This window comes from Coturnix japonica, chromosome 5, assembly GCF_054131305.1.
Source record: "Coturnix japonica strain WE chromosome 5, WE-NBRP24, whole genome shotgun sequence".
Taxonomy (NCBI): Eukaryota; Metazoa; Chordata; class Aves; order Galliformes; family Phasianidae; genus Coturnix; species Coturnix japonica.
The window spans coordinates 51,112,815-51,127,904 of record NC_140667.1 but is presented as its reverse complement, the minus strand read 5'-3'; the positions used below and the strand labels follow the sequence as shown (position 1 = coordinate 51,127,904).

The window sequence follows — 15,090 nt, the reverse complement described above, 5'->3', positions numbered from 1 at the left end:
AAAGAAGCAAACAAGAACCTGAATGCAGAGACCCGCACCTATCCATTACACTCACACTTATACCTGTTCTGTTCCTCTCTTTAGTGCAGATCAAAAGGAAACGATAATTCAGCATAGCCATAAGCATAACTCAATGAGTACACTCTTTCAGAGACTGGAACATCCAAACGTGTGCACTACTTCTGAGCTCTCCCTCTTGCTACTGATGTGGCAGCGGCCAGAGGGTGCAATTAGGCTCCCCATGTGCTGTGTCATGTGGCTTCACAAAGCAGCACAACACTTTATGTGTCTAATATGTGTGAGTGTCCCAGGAGCATCATAACGGAACTGTGTGATTCTAACACACAGCAATATCCACAGTCTCATGATGCTGTAGGAAGAGGAAGGCACTTAGTGATGCAGATGTTTCACCCTGAAGCATCGCTCCATAGAGAAAGGAATGTGAGCATGTGGAAGGACCCAAGGAATTGCTACCTCAACCCTTCAAGTTGACTCTATGCTTGTTACTCATAAGTGATGCCACATTTTCTGACTGCTGCTCTGCACCATGATGTGCCAGGCCACATGCCTTGGAAACATCAGCAGAGGGGAAACATCCTCTACCCCCTGCTCATTGGCCACAGTAGGTGGTACTTGCAGGCAGCCTGGGGACCCCACACCCCAGGCACCAGTTAATATGGGGTTGGGAGAGCATGGAGATACCATCTTCAACTTCCACCCTGCCACTTGTTTACAAGGACCAGAGCCAACAAACAAAGCACAAACAACAGCATCATTTTTTTCCTTTAGATTCCCCCTCCAAACGCTTGCATTTCACCGAAAACTTTTCTTCCCCTGAAACCTGCCTTTGTATTTTGTTTTTCCCATTCCTCGCTTTTCTCTGTTGAAAACTTCTCTAGCCAGAGGTTATCTCCTTGTACAGAATATAATTACCCGTGACTGCTGCTGCTGCCTTCCGCGGAAGAAAAGCCAAAACTTTGCTCATTTGACACAGTCTGTACCTTTCATTCCTGAAACGGGCTCTTCCAAAAGCCAGGAAGTTCCTGTCTTTTTTCTATGTCAGAGGCTCAAACCTGAAACACTGAGCCAGATCTCACTTGGATGAGCTTAGCCCAGCAGCACGGGGTCAGCAGTGCAGTGCCTCGGCACGGGGAAGCTCACTATGGTCATTATATGGGGACGGGTGGCAGTAATTCAGTCTTAGTTGGGACTACTCAATATTGTCAGGACAAGTGAAAGAAAATAAAGATATTCGGGCAAAGAACTGGATGGGGGGGAGGGAAGGAAACTAGGATGTGAATTCTAATAGTAACGGTTAATTTGCAGCAACAGAGTTAGCCATATTAGGAATGTTTTCACATGGTTGGATTTAATCCACTTTCGCAGTGGTTAAACCGAAGTCACATCCAGATTTGATGTGTTTACACAGCGACTTAATTCTGTTAATGTCTAAGAACTATTGCTAGCTCTTTTTATCTGTAAATAAGCACAGAAAAACACCTTCTGCTGACATCCCTCAGTGATTTGAGTGAGGCTTATTTTCAAACCTTAAATTGGATCAGCTATTTCAGTTGTCCCTGACCCTTTTCAGAAAGGTTACACTCAGGCCTGTTGAAACATATATCCCAGGAACAGGCACAAACCCCAAAGGAATTAATCAGAAGAAACTGAATTAACTGTGAGCAGAATACAACTCAAGAAGTAAAGAGCCATACTCAGATCTCCAGCAAGTGCTTAATTCAGTAAATGTGACAGGGATTCAGTGTAAGACTTCATTTCCTTTATGGATGGGACTGGGAAAGACCATCCCATGCAACACCAATCCTGTCTCGTGAGACTGACTTCCTATTTTTCTTTCTTTTAATTACTTTAGGAAGGAGAGGAATGGGGATTACATTAATTATCAAGCTGCCGAATGTTAAGCAGAAGTGAACTGATGATCAGCCCTGAGAACTGAGGTATTTGGGTTATCTACAAGGCAGGCATGGAGGAGACAACAATGACTTGGGTGCTCCATTTCTTCTTAACCCCCATCTCCCTGCACACCACACTGAGAAGTAACTCACCACGTTGATGACCCCAGCCCATCACTTCCAAAGCACTTCACAAGTCCTCTTGTTCCATTTCCTGTGGAATTAGTTGGTAAATCTATGATCTCTGCAGATGTTTTGAATTGTACCCATTTTCCTCTATCTTTTTGTACTGGTAATGTGAAAATCATCCCTCCACAACCTTGTACGATTTGCAAAGACCTCTCAGTAAGTGATTCCAAGGGCATGAATGAATTAAAGTACCCGAATTAATTAATCTTGAAGAACTGCAGTAAGTTCATGAAAGTGGCAAATATTGGACCACGGATCATTGTGTCCCGTTCCCAGAATGTCTCACTGCTGTTTTAATGGTGCACAAAACATGACATTTCACGGAAACCTATAACAAAAGGGCAGCCAGTTGTCATGGTGACAAATACAGTGGGTGTGCAAGGAGGAGGCAGAGGGGAAGCCATATGAGGCCACTAATGCAAAGATTTTCCCAGTGATTAATATAGTCCGGGTACCGGGACTGAGATGTCCTACAACTGTTCTCCATTTACAATGGAGGCAGAAGTCCTCTGCCCTAAGAGAACTGCCTGACTCAGCTCCAGGATCTGGAACATGCAGCAGCCATGACATTTCAGCCTCCCACATCTAAACAGGGCCATGCAAAGTAGAACAGGGAGCCTTCTCATTTGGCCACAGATTGATATGGTAATTCATGGATAGGATGGGGAGGGTGTAGCTCACCTCTGAAGTCTTTACTCCAGAGATAATTGTTCTGTCTTAGAGATGTCCCGACATCTGGTCACTCATAACCTGGTGCATTTATTTAAAACACTGTGTTTTTGCAGCTATTTACTACAAGAACACCATGGCAGAACCCCTCATTCAATGATGGGGCCCTGAAGACAGCTACTCACTGTTCCCCTCCCCAGAAGCACTGGAAGTCAGATCAGAGAAATGAATGAGGTTAAGGAATTGGAAGAAATAAACAGGGCTCTGGACCATGCCAGGGATCCATCTGACAGCACAGGCTCAGAGTCATGCTGGAAAATGTGGCATAGGGAACACAAGAATGTATGAGTGGGAACTTCCCAAATAGCTTCAGCAATGAAATCAGTAGAAATAATGACATTTTTATGGAAATGCACCCATCTTTTGACTACACTGAAAGACTCAAGGCTCACTTGCAGCTGTCTGATACCCACAGAACAGCCCTTTCACCAGTGTTCAGATCCCACTGGAGAGATTTGTTCCAATCCACATCCTACACGACTGCTTAATAATAGAAGAACTGTCTTCCATTGCCTCTTTTCCAAGCCTGTACCCTCCCATAAGGCAAGCATGCTCTGTAGGAGTGACATGCTGGGACTGTTCAGGAATGTGAATATAGACAGGTGATGCTATGGACTACCTGCTACCAAGCAGACTGCAGAACAGCTGAGATGTGCTAATTTAGATCTTTTCTTCTTTAACCAGCATCTGATTTTATTTTATTTTTTTTTAGGAATTTAATTATCCTTGAGATTTCCTACACCTCATGAGCTTAGCTGAAGCTGGCAAATGGATCTGAGAGCTCTTGACAATCTAACCAACAACAGACAAATACTGCAATCACATATACTTAATTTCTTCATTTGCTCTGGGAACAATGCTAAATAAAACCCAACAAATACAACTGAAAAGAGAAGGAATGCTTAATTCACATCTAGGCTGAACAACAGAAAGCAAACTTTTATGAAGACATTTGAAGAAAACACTTAATTTCCACATTGTTGAGTGGATTGTAGAACAGTAATTACTGTATTTCTCACGCTAATGGAGGAGACGATTTGTGTCAGACCTGGAATGTGAACACACAAATGTGAACACAGGATAACCCAATCCATACTGTGCTCAGATAACAACCGTGCCATTTTCCTTCCTAAGAACAAACTACAAACTGCACTCAATTTCCAGAGCACAGGCCCTTGGAGCAGGGTCCACCTACAAAGCCAATGCCTGCAATTGAAGTCATCCTCCTGGAGCTACAGACAGCTCCGAGGCTGTGAGTCATCTCACCTGCAGCTAGATGTTAAAACAGGTCAGACCATCTGCATCCTGAAACGTCTGTTTGTCTCCTGTGCCTAAAAACTGAGCTTTGTGCCAGTCCCTCCGATGCAGACATCCTCTGTATGACAGTAGGTAAGAGGTATCCCAGCCCTGCCTCTAGCAGTGCAGGTGTCAGGGTTAGGAGCAAGCTTTAAAGGAAGGCTTTTTCAAAGCCTTTGTGTGTGTATTATACCCTTCATCTGATGCTATTTTTACTCTCTCCAGCATGCTGGGGTTATGGCCATTTGCCAGTTAGGATGCATTTCCCAGCCCCCAGAGACCAGCCAGCCCTTCCATATAAGCAGTACTATTTTAAAAGCTGCAGTGAGGAGGATGAGAGATGACTGCACCAAGCCAGGCTGGTGGGTCCTAGTGAAATCTTATGGGAAAAAAACACATAAGACTTTTATATTCATGGAGGGCTCAGACAAACCACTGGGGAACGGGTAAGACAGCTGATGGCTGTGTCCCACATGCCAAAAGCTGCCCCTGTACATCAAGCCCTTTGAAAATACCATCCCAATCCCAGATGTATCAAGAGGACAGATCATACTCAAACCTCTCCCACTGCAGAGAGGGCTCAACCAATAAATACCTTCTAGTGACTGCTCTGATGTGCCCAGATGAGCATAGAAGGTTTCATGCCTCAGCTCTTGAGGACAAGCCCTGTCTAGGAGCTTTGCTAATGAAGGGCATACCTGGAGATGCTCTTTTTGGTATCATTAAAGCTAGCCCAATTTTTTTACATGCAACCTTTGGTAAACAGGCTTGCTCCAAAAGCAAAATGCTTTTTAAACTCATGCAGGCCAAAGAGAACATGATACGCTGATAATACATACAGGGTAACCGGTTTATCAGTGTAATTTTTTTTTCAGATATTACATTTTTTTTAATGTTAATTTTTATTTTTTTTTCCATTTAATTTATATTAATTAAAAATAAATTTAAAAAGTTTAACTGTTGAAAGAATGTACAGAAATGGATACACAGGAAATAACCTCAAGTTACACATCCTTTGGGAAGGATGTAAAATCTGTTGGGTGGACCCACTCTGCATGGACTGGTTTTCTCTTAATACTAAGGAGACTTTGGAGTAATGCCTCCTCCTGGGTCAGGACAAGGCAAGGAGGTTGGAGCAGGCAGGATAGGAATACCAAGCCAGCAACACCCACTAAAGCCAATAAGGGGCCAGCAAGGAGCACTGGCTCCAACTCATCTTCCAGTAACACCATTTTGGTAATGGTCAGCCCTGCATGGTGCTCTGCTTGCAGGAGCGTCTGCAACCAAGCAGCATGGTCAGAAACTCTCTTCAGAGCATGACATGATGAGGAAGCTGGGAGGAACAGAATGGCAGCAGAAGCCACTAGAAGAGAGAGAAGAGATCAAAGTCAGAGCACCACCTTCCAAATGCAAACTGCATTTTGGCTGCTTCACCCAATTTACTCCTGTAAATCTCCCTGTCCTCTAAGCTCACTTTATTAATCCACACTCTGAGGAAGCACGATAGATGGCCTGAAATGATGGCTTTATTGTTCTGCTCTGTACACTCCTCTGACAGATAGCTTTACTTTGATGTGAAATTCTGCCTCAAAAACAAATTGCTCTAACAATGGTTTTAATTGCTCTCCAGTAAATTCTCCTTAATCCTCCTGTACCAGGAACTGTTCTTTGTTAAACCACTACTCCATCTGCATGTGGGAAAGGAATCACTGTCCTTGGCTGGGCGCTGGGAATGACTGACTGCTGAGCAATTAGTTAATCTCTGGGATAGGAACGTTTCACTAAACAGTCTTTCATGCTGGATTTTGGATGAAAAGAAGATTTCTGTGGGTTACTCTGCTGGATGCTTGAAAGAAACGGTAAATAACAACCCTTCTGCTAATTTCAATTGATCCTGACTTCACAGATGTGGTTGCACACAAAAGCAAAACCTTGCTAGGAAGCACACTTTAGTTTTGCTATGGAGAAACTGTATTTATGCAGCTTCCTCCTAAGCGATTACAGAATTGACTTGTAACAGAGGTGAAGATTTCCAATACAAATAACAAAGTGATGTCTTTTCAGGGCAAAAGAAGTTATTTCTGTGAGGCGGAAAAAGCCCTTTCAAGGGAAATTTAATTACATTCTATAGCCAAGATAGGGGTAGATCCTTTCAGCATTGCTTAATATATCAATTTGCCCAAATTGTTCTTCTAAACAAGATATGCAAAGAAGAGACTCTTCAGAAGAACCCAACAACGGCTGAACTCCCTGAGCCCAAAACATGGGTGACCTTCTTACTGATTGCTCTGTGTTCTAGAAAATGGATAGTGTAGGTTAAACTTTAATCCAGTTCCATTTTGTGTTCACAATCAATTTGCAAGGCACACACCTACTCTTGCAGAGAGACAGCCACAAGATATCAGGCATGCTGACAGTCAGTCAGGCTGATCTGTATCTGTTAACAAGCATGCATATTCAGAGTGGTATGGAGGTCCATACTTGGTATGGACCTGAAGTCATCCTGTTTTACTTAAAAACAAGTCTGGATTGAAGAAGAGAGAGAAGCAGAAGGAGATCCAAGTCACATTTGTCACATCTCAAGCACACAATAACCTGACACAGACACCACCAGACTGGGATTTGTGAGAATGGATGATTCTGTTGATCCAGCCTTTGGCCAAATGGAAGGTCTCTTGCAAATCACACTGTCTCTGTATCAATCTCCATCCCATCTGGTATATGAGAAGATAATAATATTGCCATAATTCCTGTAGTTAATTGGAAATCCCTATATCATAGCTAACTATTTACAACCAAGAGACTAGGATTCATTGGCTGATAGCAGAGTGAGGCCAGAGTTTTGTCCTATTGCCAAAACAGAGACAGTTCATTAAGAAGAGAAGCCATAAAAAACACACATTGATGCTTTAGGATTTCAGCTCAGCATAAAAAGCTTAAGTTTCTGCTGTGCTAAGACCTCTTGGGCAGTGCACAATGGATGTATAATGCTACAGGAAGGCCCTTCTTGATGCTCTGACACACCCTTCAGACCCTGGCTCAGGGTAGCACTGACAACTGCATAGCAAGGGAAGATCAGTGCAGTCCCGCACACTGAGTGATGGGCAAAAATGGCACGATTAGACATTTAACTAAGTGTATTCTATGCTTTGAGGATAAGGAGGCAGATTTCCAAAACAAACACCACAGGCCTTTACTCCTTTAACACAATCACTTACATACACATCATAAACAGGAACATTCTTTGAGAACAGGTAAACCTCTCCTGGTCGAGTCACCCTGAACCCGAGCACCTCCTGTCCATACATTTAGCCTCCTTTTCTTTGCATGCCAGGGGAAAACAATGCATGGATTTTTGGCTGCAGCAAGCATAGCTGCTCCATCAGATGCCTGTTGGGCTGTGTTCCTGCCAGGAAAAGGATGCTCAACAAGGGCACTGTGCACCTTTGGATGCGAGCAGCTTTGCCATGGGTTATAAACAAGGCTTTGGAATTGAAACTAATCACTTTTTTTTTCTTTTTTTTTTTCCCCAGCTTTGCCCTCACTCTTTTCTGATTTCATTGCTGTAACCATACAGCAGATGTTATGTTGCAGAACAGTGAGACTGATCTGTTTCTCCAGATACAGCAAAATGCACATTCCACGTACACGCAGTTATTTTATATCGCCTTCTATGGAGGTATTCAAGACCTATCTGGACACCTACCTGTGTGACCTATTGTAAGGAATCTGGTTTAGCAGGGAGATTGGACTTGATCTCTTGAGGTCCCTTTCCAACCCCTGCAATCCCATGATACTAACCAAATAAGCAGCAAGGCTGTTTATGTATTTAATGTATGCTTCAACTAGGACCTAGTGCAGGCTGCTGTAGTACAGGGTTGGTTTGCTGTACAGAGGAATACAGATCTGTGCTGCCTCTGAAGACGCTTAACTGTGACTGTGATCCAAAGAAGCACAGTCCCATCTACGAGGAGCACATATGGGAGCAATTTTTGGACTCTACATTGATGTAGGTAGCTGGTAACACATATTGACAAGTGAAGTACTATAACCATGTTGCCACATCACCAGAAGGAACCTCAGGGCTCAGGAGCTGAAGGGAGCTTCCCACTGCCTCCTTGCTTGGCTGCGTGGCAATGGGCTCAACGGAAGGCAGTGCCTCTTCAACAGAACAGCTTCCAGCTAGATCAGACAGGTCTGGTCCTCACAAACTTACACTGGCCACTGGATCAATACCTGCTATTGGCACTGGCCTAATGTAATAACATCAGAACGCAGCACTGTCAATTGATTAGGGCTCTGCTGTGCTGCAAATGAGATAATTAGTACCGATGATTAAAAAAGAAACTCCTCAAAGAAAAAGCAGCTTTCACTTTGTCCAGTGCAGTATCTCCTAAGAGCGATACACTTCTGAGCATAAAGAGGGCAAGACAGTTCAAAGCCTCCATATGACAGCGGGGTGGTATGATCTTGGGGGAGACTGCAGAAACGCTGCTCTCCGGGATGGGGCAAAATGCCAAAAGACTTTTCAAGCTGCTCTTCAGCCTGATTTATCTCAGAACAGAAAATCAATCATCAATAATAATATGCAGTTCTAATCTGCTACTCTTCTTTCCCCATACGGAAGAAGGCTGGATTCATGACACTACGTCTTTGGCCAGATGTCAAAAATAGGGCATAGAGAGGTCATATCACTTGCCCAGGGTCACTGAGCTGCTTAGTGGATGGGTGAGAGATGAAACAAAGGTTTACAGCCCAGAGCCCCCACAATAGGAAAAGCCATGCTGCGATAAGATTAAATAAATAAATAAATGAACATAAGGACCGACATTAAAACTAAATAATTAATATAGCAACAGATTTTCTTTTCATTCTGTTCAGTCTGGGACACGCAGATCTGGATTTCAAACAGCTGAATGTTGGAAGGGCTTAACATTAATTGCAGTTAACTGCTAAAGCTTAATCCAGCCCAGGCCAGCCTTACTGCTGTTCAGATTTGCATTGGAAGTGGGTGAGGGGACAGCCACTGCTATCACTGTTCCTTCAGTGAACGTTTCCTGAAGGTTTTGCTTCAATTACATTGAAAAATGTCAATGTCTACATGTTTGGCTTCTGGCTAGCCCTACTTCTGACCGACCCAGCAGTCCTGCAGATTCCTAGCACAAAGCTGCACACAATACGGGCCCATTGGATTTGCAGAGATTGTGTTTTGTTTTCTGTGTTTCTTCCTTTTACTGGTTTCTGTCTGAAGATGAAATGGTCTCAATATATACCTAAAAAGGACTCTTTGATTATAATGTTATTAATCAGTAAAAGAATTACAACTATTTCTCTCCACTTTAAGTGGAAATTCAAATTAATTGCAATCATCCTCCCCCTCCAAGAAATATTACTTTAACGGACTAGATATAGCTTGAAATTTAATCTCAAGTCCTCAGTCCCCCCAAAAAGGGTTTTGCAACTGATAACTTTTGGATTGTTCCAGTCACATCAACTCATTTACAACAAACTACATCAACCCTTCCTATCAGCCTTGTTTCTGACACTGAAGACATTCTAACTGGCTTTCAGAAACTTTGGTTTTACAGGGAATGTACCACCAGCTACTCTATTTGTTCACTACACCATTTCCAACATTCTGTTAATTTACTGAAAAGCTTTTATAACAGGAGCTTCAATTAAAACAATGCATTCCCAGTGCCATGAAGTCCAGAACACCATCAGTTGTGTTAGGAAACGGTGAGCCAGAAATGAAGAAATGACTTTAAAGGGCAGAACATACAAACAACAGATCCAAATGAAAGGACAGTAGATGGTCTACACACCTTGAGAAGCAAAGCACTGGACCTTTTGGTAACTTTCTATGCTACAAAACCAAGAAGTCAAATGTTCTTCATTATCACGAGAAGACACTCCTCACCTGAACCAAGTCCAACAGTAGAGATTGATTTTGAGGGGACAGCCTATGGATCCATGGTAGTATTCTTAGGTGGAACAGATCTAGGCTGGTGGATGGTTAATCACTTGCTTGTTTCCTATTTGCCTCTAGAACTCAGTCAAGGATCTGATCTTTTAAAGACTCATAGGGTTGAAGATGGCTGAATCTGTCAGTCCACCAAGATCAGCTTTTGGGTAATAAGTGTTGCTGGTGCTCACTGCTTTTTACAGACCTTCTGGATGAAACCCAAGCTCAAACAACTGCAGGACACATCTCTCACCCACAGGACAACCTACAAATGAAGTCACAGGGATGCTAACAAGGAGAACGAGTTGGCCAATTCAGCAACTCACACCTCCGCTTCTCAGTTCAGAGACACCAGTATGAAACTGGCAGTGTGACCTGGCAACTCTTATAAAGTGAAATCAAGACTCAGCAAAGATGAGCACCTCCAGCACACCATTCCCTAACTGAAAGACAGGGTCAGCCCCCTGCAGAACAGACACAAAATAACTCGATTTTGTCAAACGATTGGGAAATCTCAATTTAACACACACACACTAAGTTATATAAACTTTCAATGTCTACCTCATTTAACTATGAAATGTGCTCTGAAATATCCCTGGGATTCTTCAAGTGAAACATCTCAATCAGCAAGAGCTAAAATTTTAGCAGCTGAGAGCAGCATGCTGGCAGTGTGTGAGTAAGGAGTGCTGGTTGTTGAAACACACTGTAATTGCCTTTAATAACAACCAATGCTTCAGTGGAAACGAATCTCTTGGGGAGAAAAAAAAAGATCTAAGACATAAGCATGCTAACATTGAGCATCCCACCAAGAAGAAATATTCTATGAGGAAGATGTGCATCCTTCATCGAAGGATATAACCTCCCATTAGCCAAAAGTGGTTGGTGCAGAGCTGCCACTGAAAGCACCTTAGTTCAACAAATTAAAGACTTTCAGAGGTAATCTGTAATTACCAGAAGAGCCTTCAAGTTATGGCATAATCAAATGATAACTTCTTAGAGAGCAAAGACTCCATCTCAAGAATTTTGGTAAAGTTTCCCGATACCCGAGTGGGAAGTAATGAACAGCTCTTACAGGGCAAATAGTCAAGGAAAACCACCTACAGCCAGATGAGCCTGGGGGAGAGTTACCCTCCAACCACAGAGCTACCTCCAGCAGCACAGAAATACTGCAGAGCCCATGACAAACTCCATGACAAACTTCGACACAAAGAGAAATAGACAGTTCCCTGAAGGCTCTCTGCAGAGAAGTGAAGTTGCTGATGAGAGTCCTATCAGAGCTCACTGCAGGCAAACCCAGAGGGCTGCCTCCGTGGCAGACCCCCCCAGGGAGGACTGAGTGCTCTGACTATTCCCCAAAGGACCATTAGGTGTTTTTTTCAGCCTCAGAAGATGGGACTGAGGAACTCAGCCAATGGTGACTCCACAGAGCTTGGTGTTTGTTTCTGAACACTATCAGCATGAGAGACAACACAAAAGAGTTAACTAGTGAGGGCATGGGGATGGGATAAACAGATGGTGTGGTGAAGAGCCACTTCCTTCCCATTTACATGCATTAAATCGTTCTCTGGGCTTTCATGACAATAAGCCACAACTCTGCTAGGGAGGATTTTAGTGATCTGGCTATATCCTACTTGCAGACATCATTCTATTGTGTCCCAGCATTAAGTCTGTTCTTAAAGTTACTTCAGATTTCTCCATGTGATTCTTGGTGATCTTCCCTAATACCTACATCACAGTCACCTGCTTTCTAGATGTGGATCTCTTCAAAGCTCATCAGCACTGCTTTATGTTCCTATCCATGCATTTAGGCACTAACACGGGATGCTCCTTAGGGGCTGAGACTGCTGCTTTTGTAGCCTTAGCTTATCTCATTGCTCCAGACCCAAACAAATTAGTTTATAATCCTCAGTATTGTAGACTTTGGCAAATCTGGCTTTAAAAGTGATCAGAAATGATTTCCTCCTGTAAAATTGGAGTCAGTCCAGTTGATTTGTTCCCTATTCCTGTCTGGGGCTAGTGAAAAAAACAAAAACCAAACTCTGCTTGGACAAATAACAGGTCTTTGCAATCAATAACATTGATGGCTCTGTAGCTCCTCGTTAATGATTATGCTGCACCCTGTTTACACACTGTTTGTATCTTTTCTACCAATCCCTGTGCACACACAATTAACAGAAGACCAGCTGCTACATGATAAACATTGCTGCAATGTCACACAGTGATAACACATAGAAGTACAGATCTCTACCTCTAGCTTTCTTACCTTTTCCATCTCAGATGCTGTATTCACTTTGAGCTCTCATTTTGACCTCTGGCACCTAGACCAAAACATCCAGTTTTCCTCTGACTTGATAATTTTCTGGTGTCTGAAAAATGAAGCTAATGCAAAAATCCCCAAGCAAGACATTGGTTCTTCAGTCGCCTTCTCCCAGGTAGACCTTGTCCAGGCACTAGCAGGACACTGTCTGTTCTCAGTGCAGTCTGGCACCCACCTTACAGCTATAAACATACTGGACTGATTCTGAGCACAACTGGTCTGAGAAGAAGCTCTTTGTAGGGACTCATTTCTGATGGGCCACATGGCAAACAGTGCCTTGGTTCCAGCTTTCTGACAAATGCTTTAATTTACGGCTGATGGTTCATGCTGATTAGTCAGACAACTGTTTGGTATATTAACGCCTGGCTGGATTATGGTTATAAATTATTATTCATACTCTTCTGTAAAGCATCCTGAAGTTATTCGATAAGTCTTTATAAATGGAAACAGCAACAGTTAGTAGCACATGGAAGAGCATGCATGGTTCAGTTCCCCCTTTTCATTTCTTCTGAAGCCTTCTTGGGCAGGAGGGATAATACAACCTGGGAGAAGGATAAGGGTCATTCTTAAATGAGCTCTTAACTACCAAAAGCTGCTTCATTTTAAAATGAATGTGCTTTAAACCACGAGGGAGATAAAATTCATTACAATAGCAGGCAGTCAAGGAAAGCATATTGGTGAAAACCATGAGCCAGACCTAGAAATGAAGTGCTGAGAAGCGAGAATGCTCTGGTAAGGTCAGGGACATGGAGAAGGAAATCTAGATGCATCAAGGGGCAATCAATGGGTACAAATGGAAAAGTAAGGCTTATCTTAGCAGAAATGCTGTATTTCAGCTGAGCAGTAGAAATGGTTCACTTAGAAAAGGCTGGTTTTGCTACCTGCTTTGGTGCTTACTGCCACATTTCTAAGAGTGAGTGGTGTTTGGGCCTCTCAGAAAAAGCCAAAGCCTATGCCTGGAGGAAAAGAAGTGCTCTCTTCTTTAACAAACAGCTAAACAAATAAAGGCTGAAGACAGCAGTCAGTTCCAGCAGAGCCATGAACTCAGAGTGCACAGAGGTAAGCCATCAGCCCTGGGTGCGCAATGAGCAATATAAACATTTACACAGGAAGCACTGTACAAAATCTTTCTGGCAGCTGAAACATCTTCTGCAGAAAGCTAATAAGTAATCTAACCTTCAACTAAATGTCCAAGGGGAGGTCTCAGAGTTCAAAAGATCACTGACTGCTTAATTAATGGAGTTAACAGAATCAGAGACTGCACATGCTATGCTCTTTTCCTAATAGTATCTTACATCTGAAAACCACATTCTGTTTTTTGTAATCTTTACGAAGGGAAATAAATTAAGACCTGGGACTGTAGAAACTGAGAAGTGAAAATACGAGGAAAAGACGTGGTTTAGTAATAAGTATTCTTTCCTAAATACCAGTTTGTTGCCTTCAAGCATGTTGCTCAGAAGTGCAATAATGGGATCAGCTTATTTCAGGTGTTTCCCAGAATCCCTATTCCTAACTCTGGCATATATGTAAATCAGCTCCTCAAAAATTGCTCATCCAGAGTTTCTTTTCACAGAACCTAAACCAAAGCATTTTGCTAATCACAGCAAAGAGCTGACAATTAAAAAAAGCAAACAACTGTCATTAAGTTGGAAGCGACAAGCTGGGTTTCATTTTTAACTAAAACAAGAGGGATTCATACTAAATTCTCCACCAAGTTTCTCTTGCCCTCTGTGTAAAGTTTATCTCTTACTTGGATGCACAGCTTCTTTGCAGTAAGAAGTGGCTCAAAAACTGCATCCAAAGTAAGGTAAATCTGAGAATTGCAGTATTCTGAATGGTTATCACAGGCTGAACCATGTGTTTGAGTGTTATTACACTTGTGAAGCGTGAGCTGCAAACAGGGGGATGGATTTGCACTGAAAGTAAGGCCTTATGCAGGGAGTTTTATTTAGCAATTTTCAGACTTAAAATAAGGAACCACTGAGGAGCCTTTCTGTGCATGCCAAGACAAATGCAAAACTGTATGGAGAATTACAGAATATCCCAAGATGGAAGGGACCCCATAAGGATTCATGGAGTCCAACTGCTGGCTCCACACAAAAAATCAGACCAAAGGGAGGCAAAAATAAGATCAGAGATCTTCTCAGAGCAAAACAACTTTGATATTTTTACTAAATATCTCTGGACTGGACAAAATTGGCCCCATTTTGGGCTGAGCAAGAAAACTCCCACTTGGGTGAGTGCTAAAGCTCTGCCTGCTCCCTGTGAAGCCAACGGCCAAGCATTCATATGATCCCAACAAACATGTTCTCTTCCCCCGGCCATTGTTTTGGGTGCAGCACAGCTGGGATTCCCAGTCTTGGGAAGGAAGGTTTGTGTGAGTGAGAAAGTAGGTACAGAAGCTCATTTTGGATTTGAAAATCACATCTGACACTTGGCTCAAGGAAGCAATGATGGAAGCCATCAATGAACTTGGTCCCTAACATTTCTTCCTTTTCTCTGCAGTTGCTGGAGAAGTGATAGATTCCTGTAGTAACGAGGCCTAGCATCTCACGCAAGAAGTAATCCATTCCTCTGGGTGAGTTGCTTGGAAAGGTGTGAGGTAACACAACAAACCTCTTTCCCAACCTTCTGTGCAAATCCCACCTGCATGAGGTTGCCTGCAGCAGTGGCAGCACTTG

At 42.9% G+C, this 15,090-nt stretch overlaps 1 protein-coding gene across 3 annotated transcripts in view; it reads right to left on the bottom strand.

The window, feature by feature from the left end:
- Window positions 1-15,090, bottom strand: part of KCNH5 (potassium voltage-gated channel subfamily H member 5) — a 161,812-nt gene that overhangs the window by 13,821 nt on the left and 132,901 nt on the right. The gene's annotated exons all lie outside the window — the stretch shown is intronic.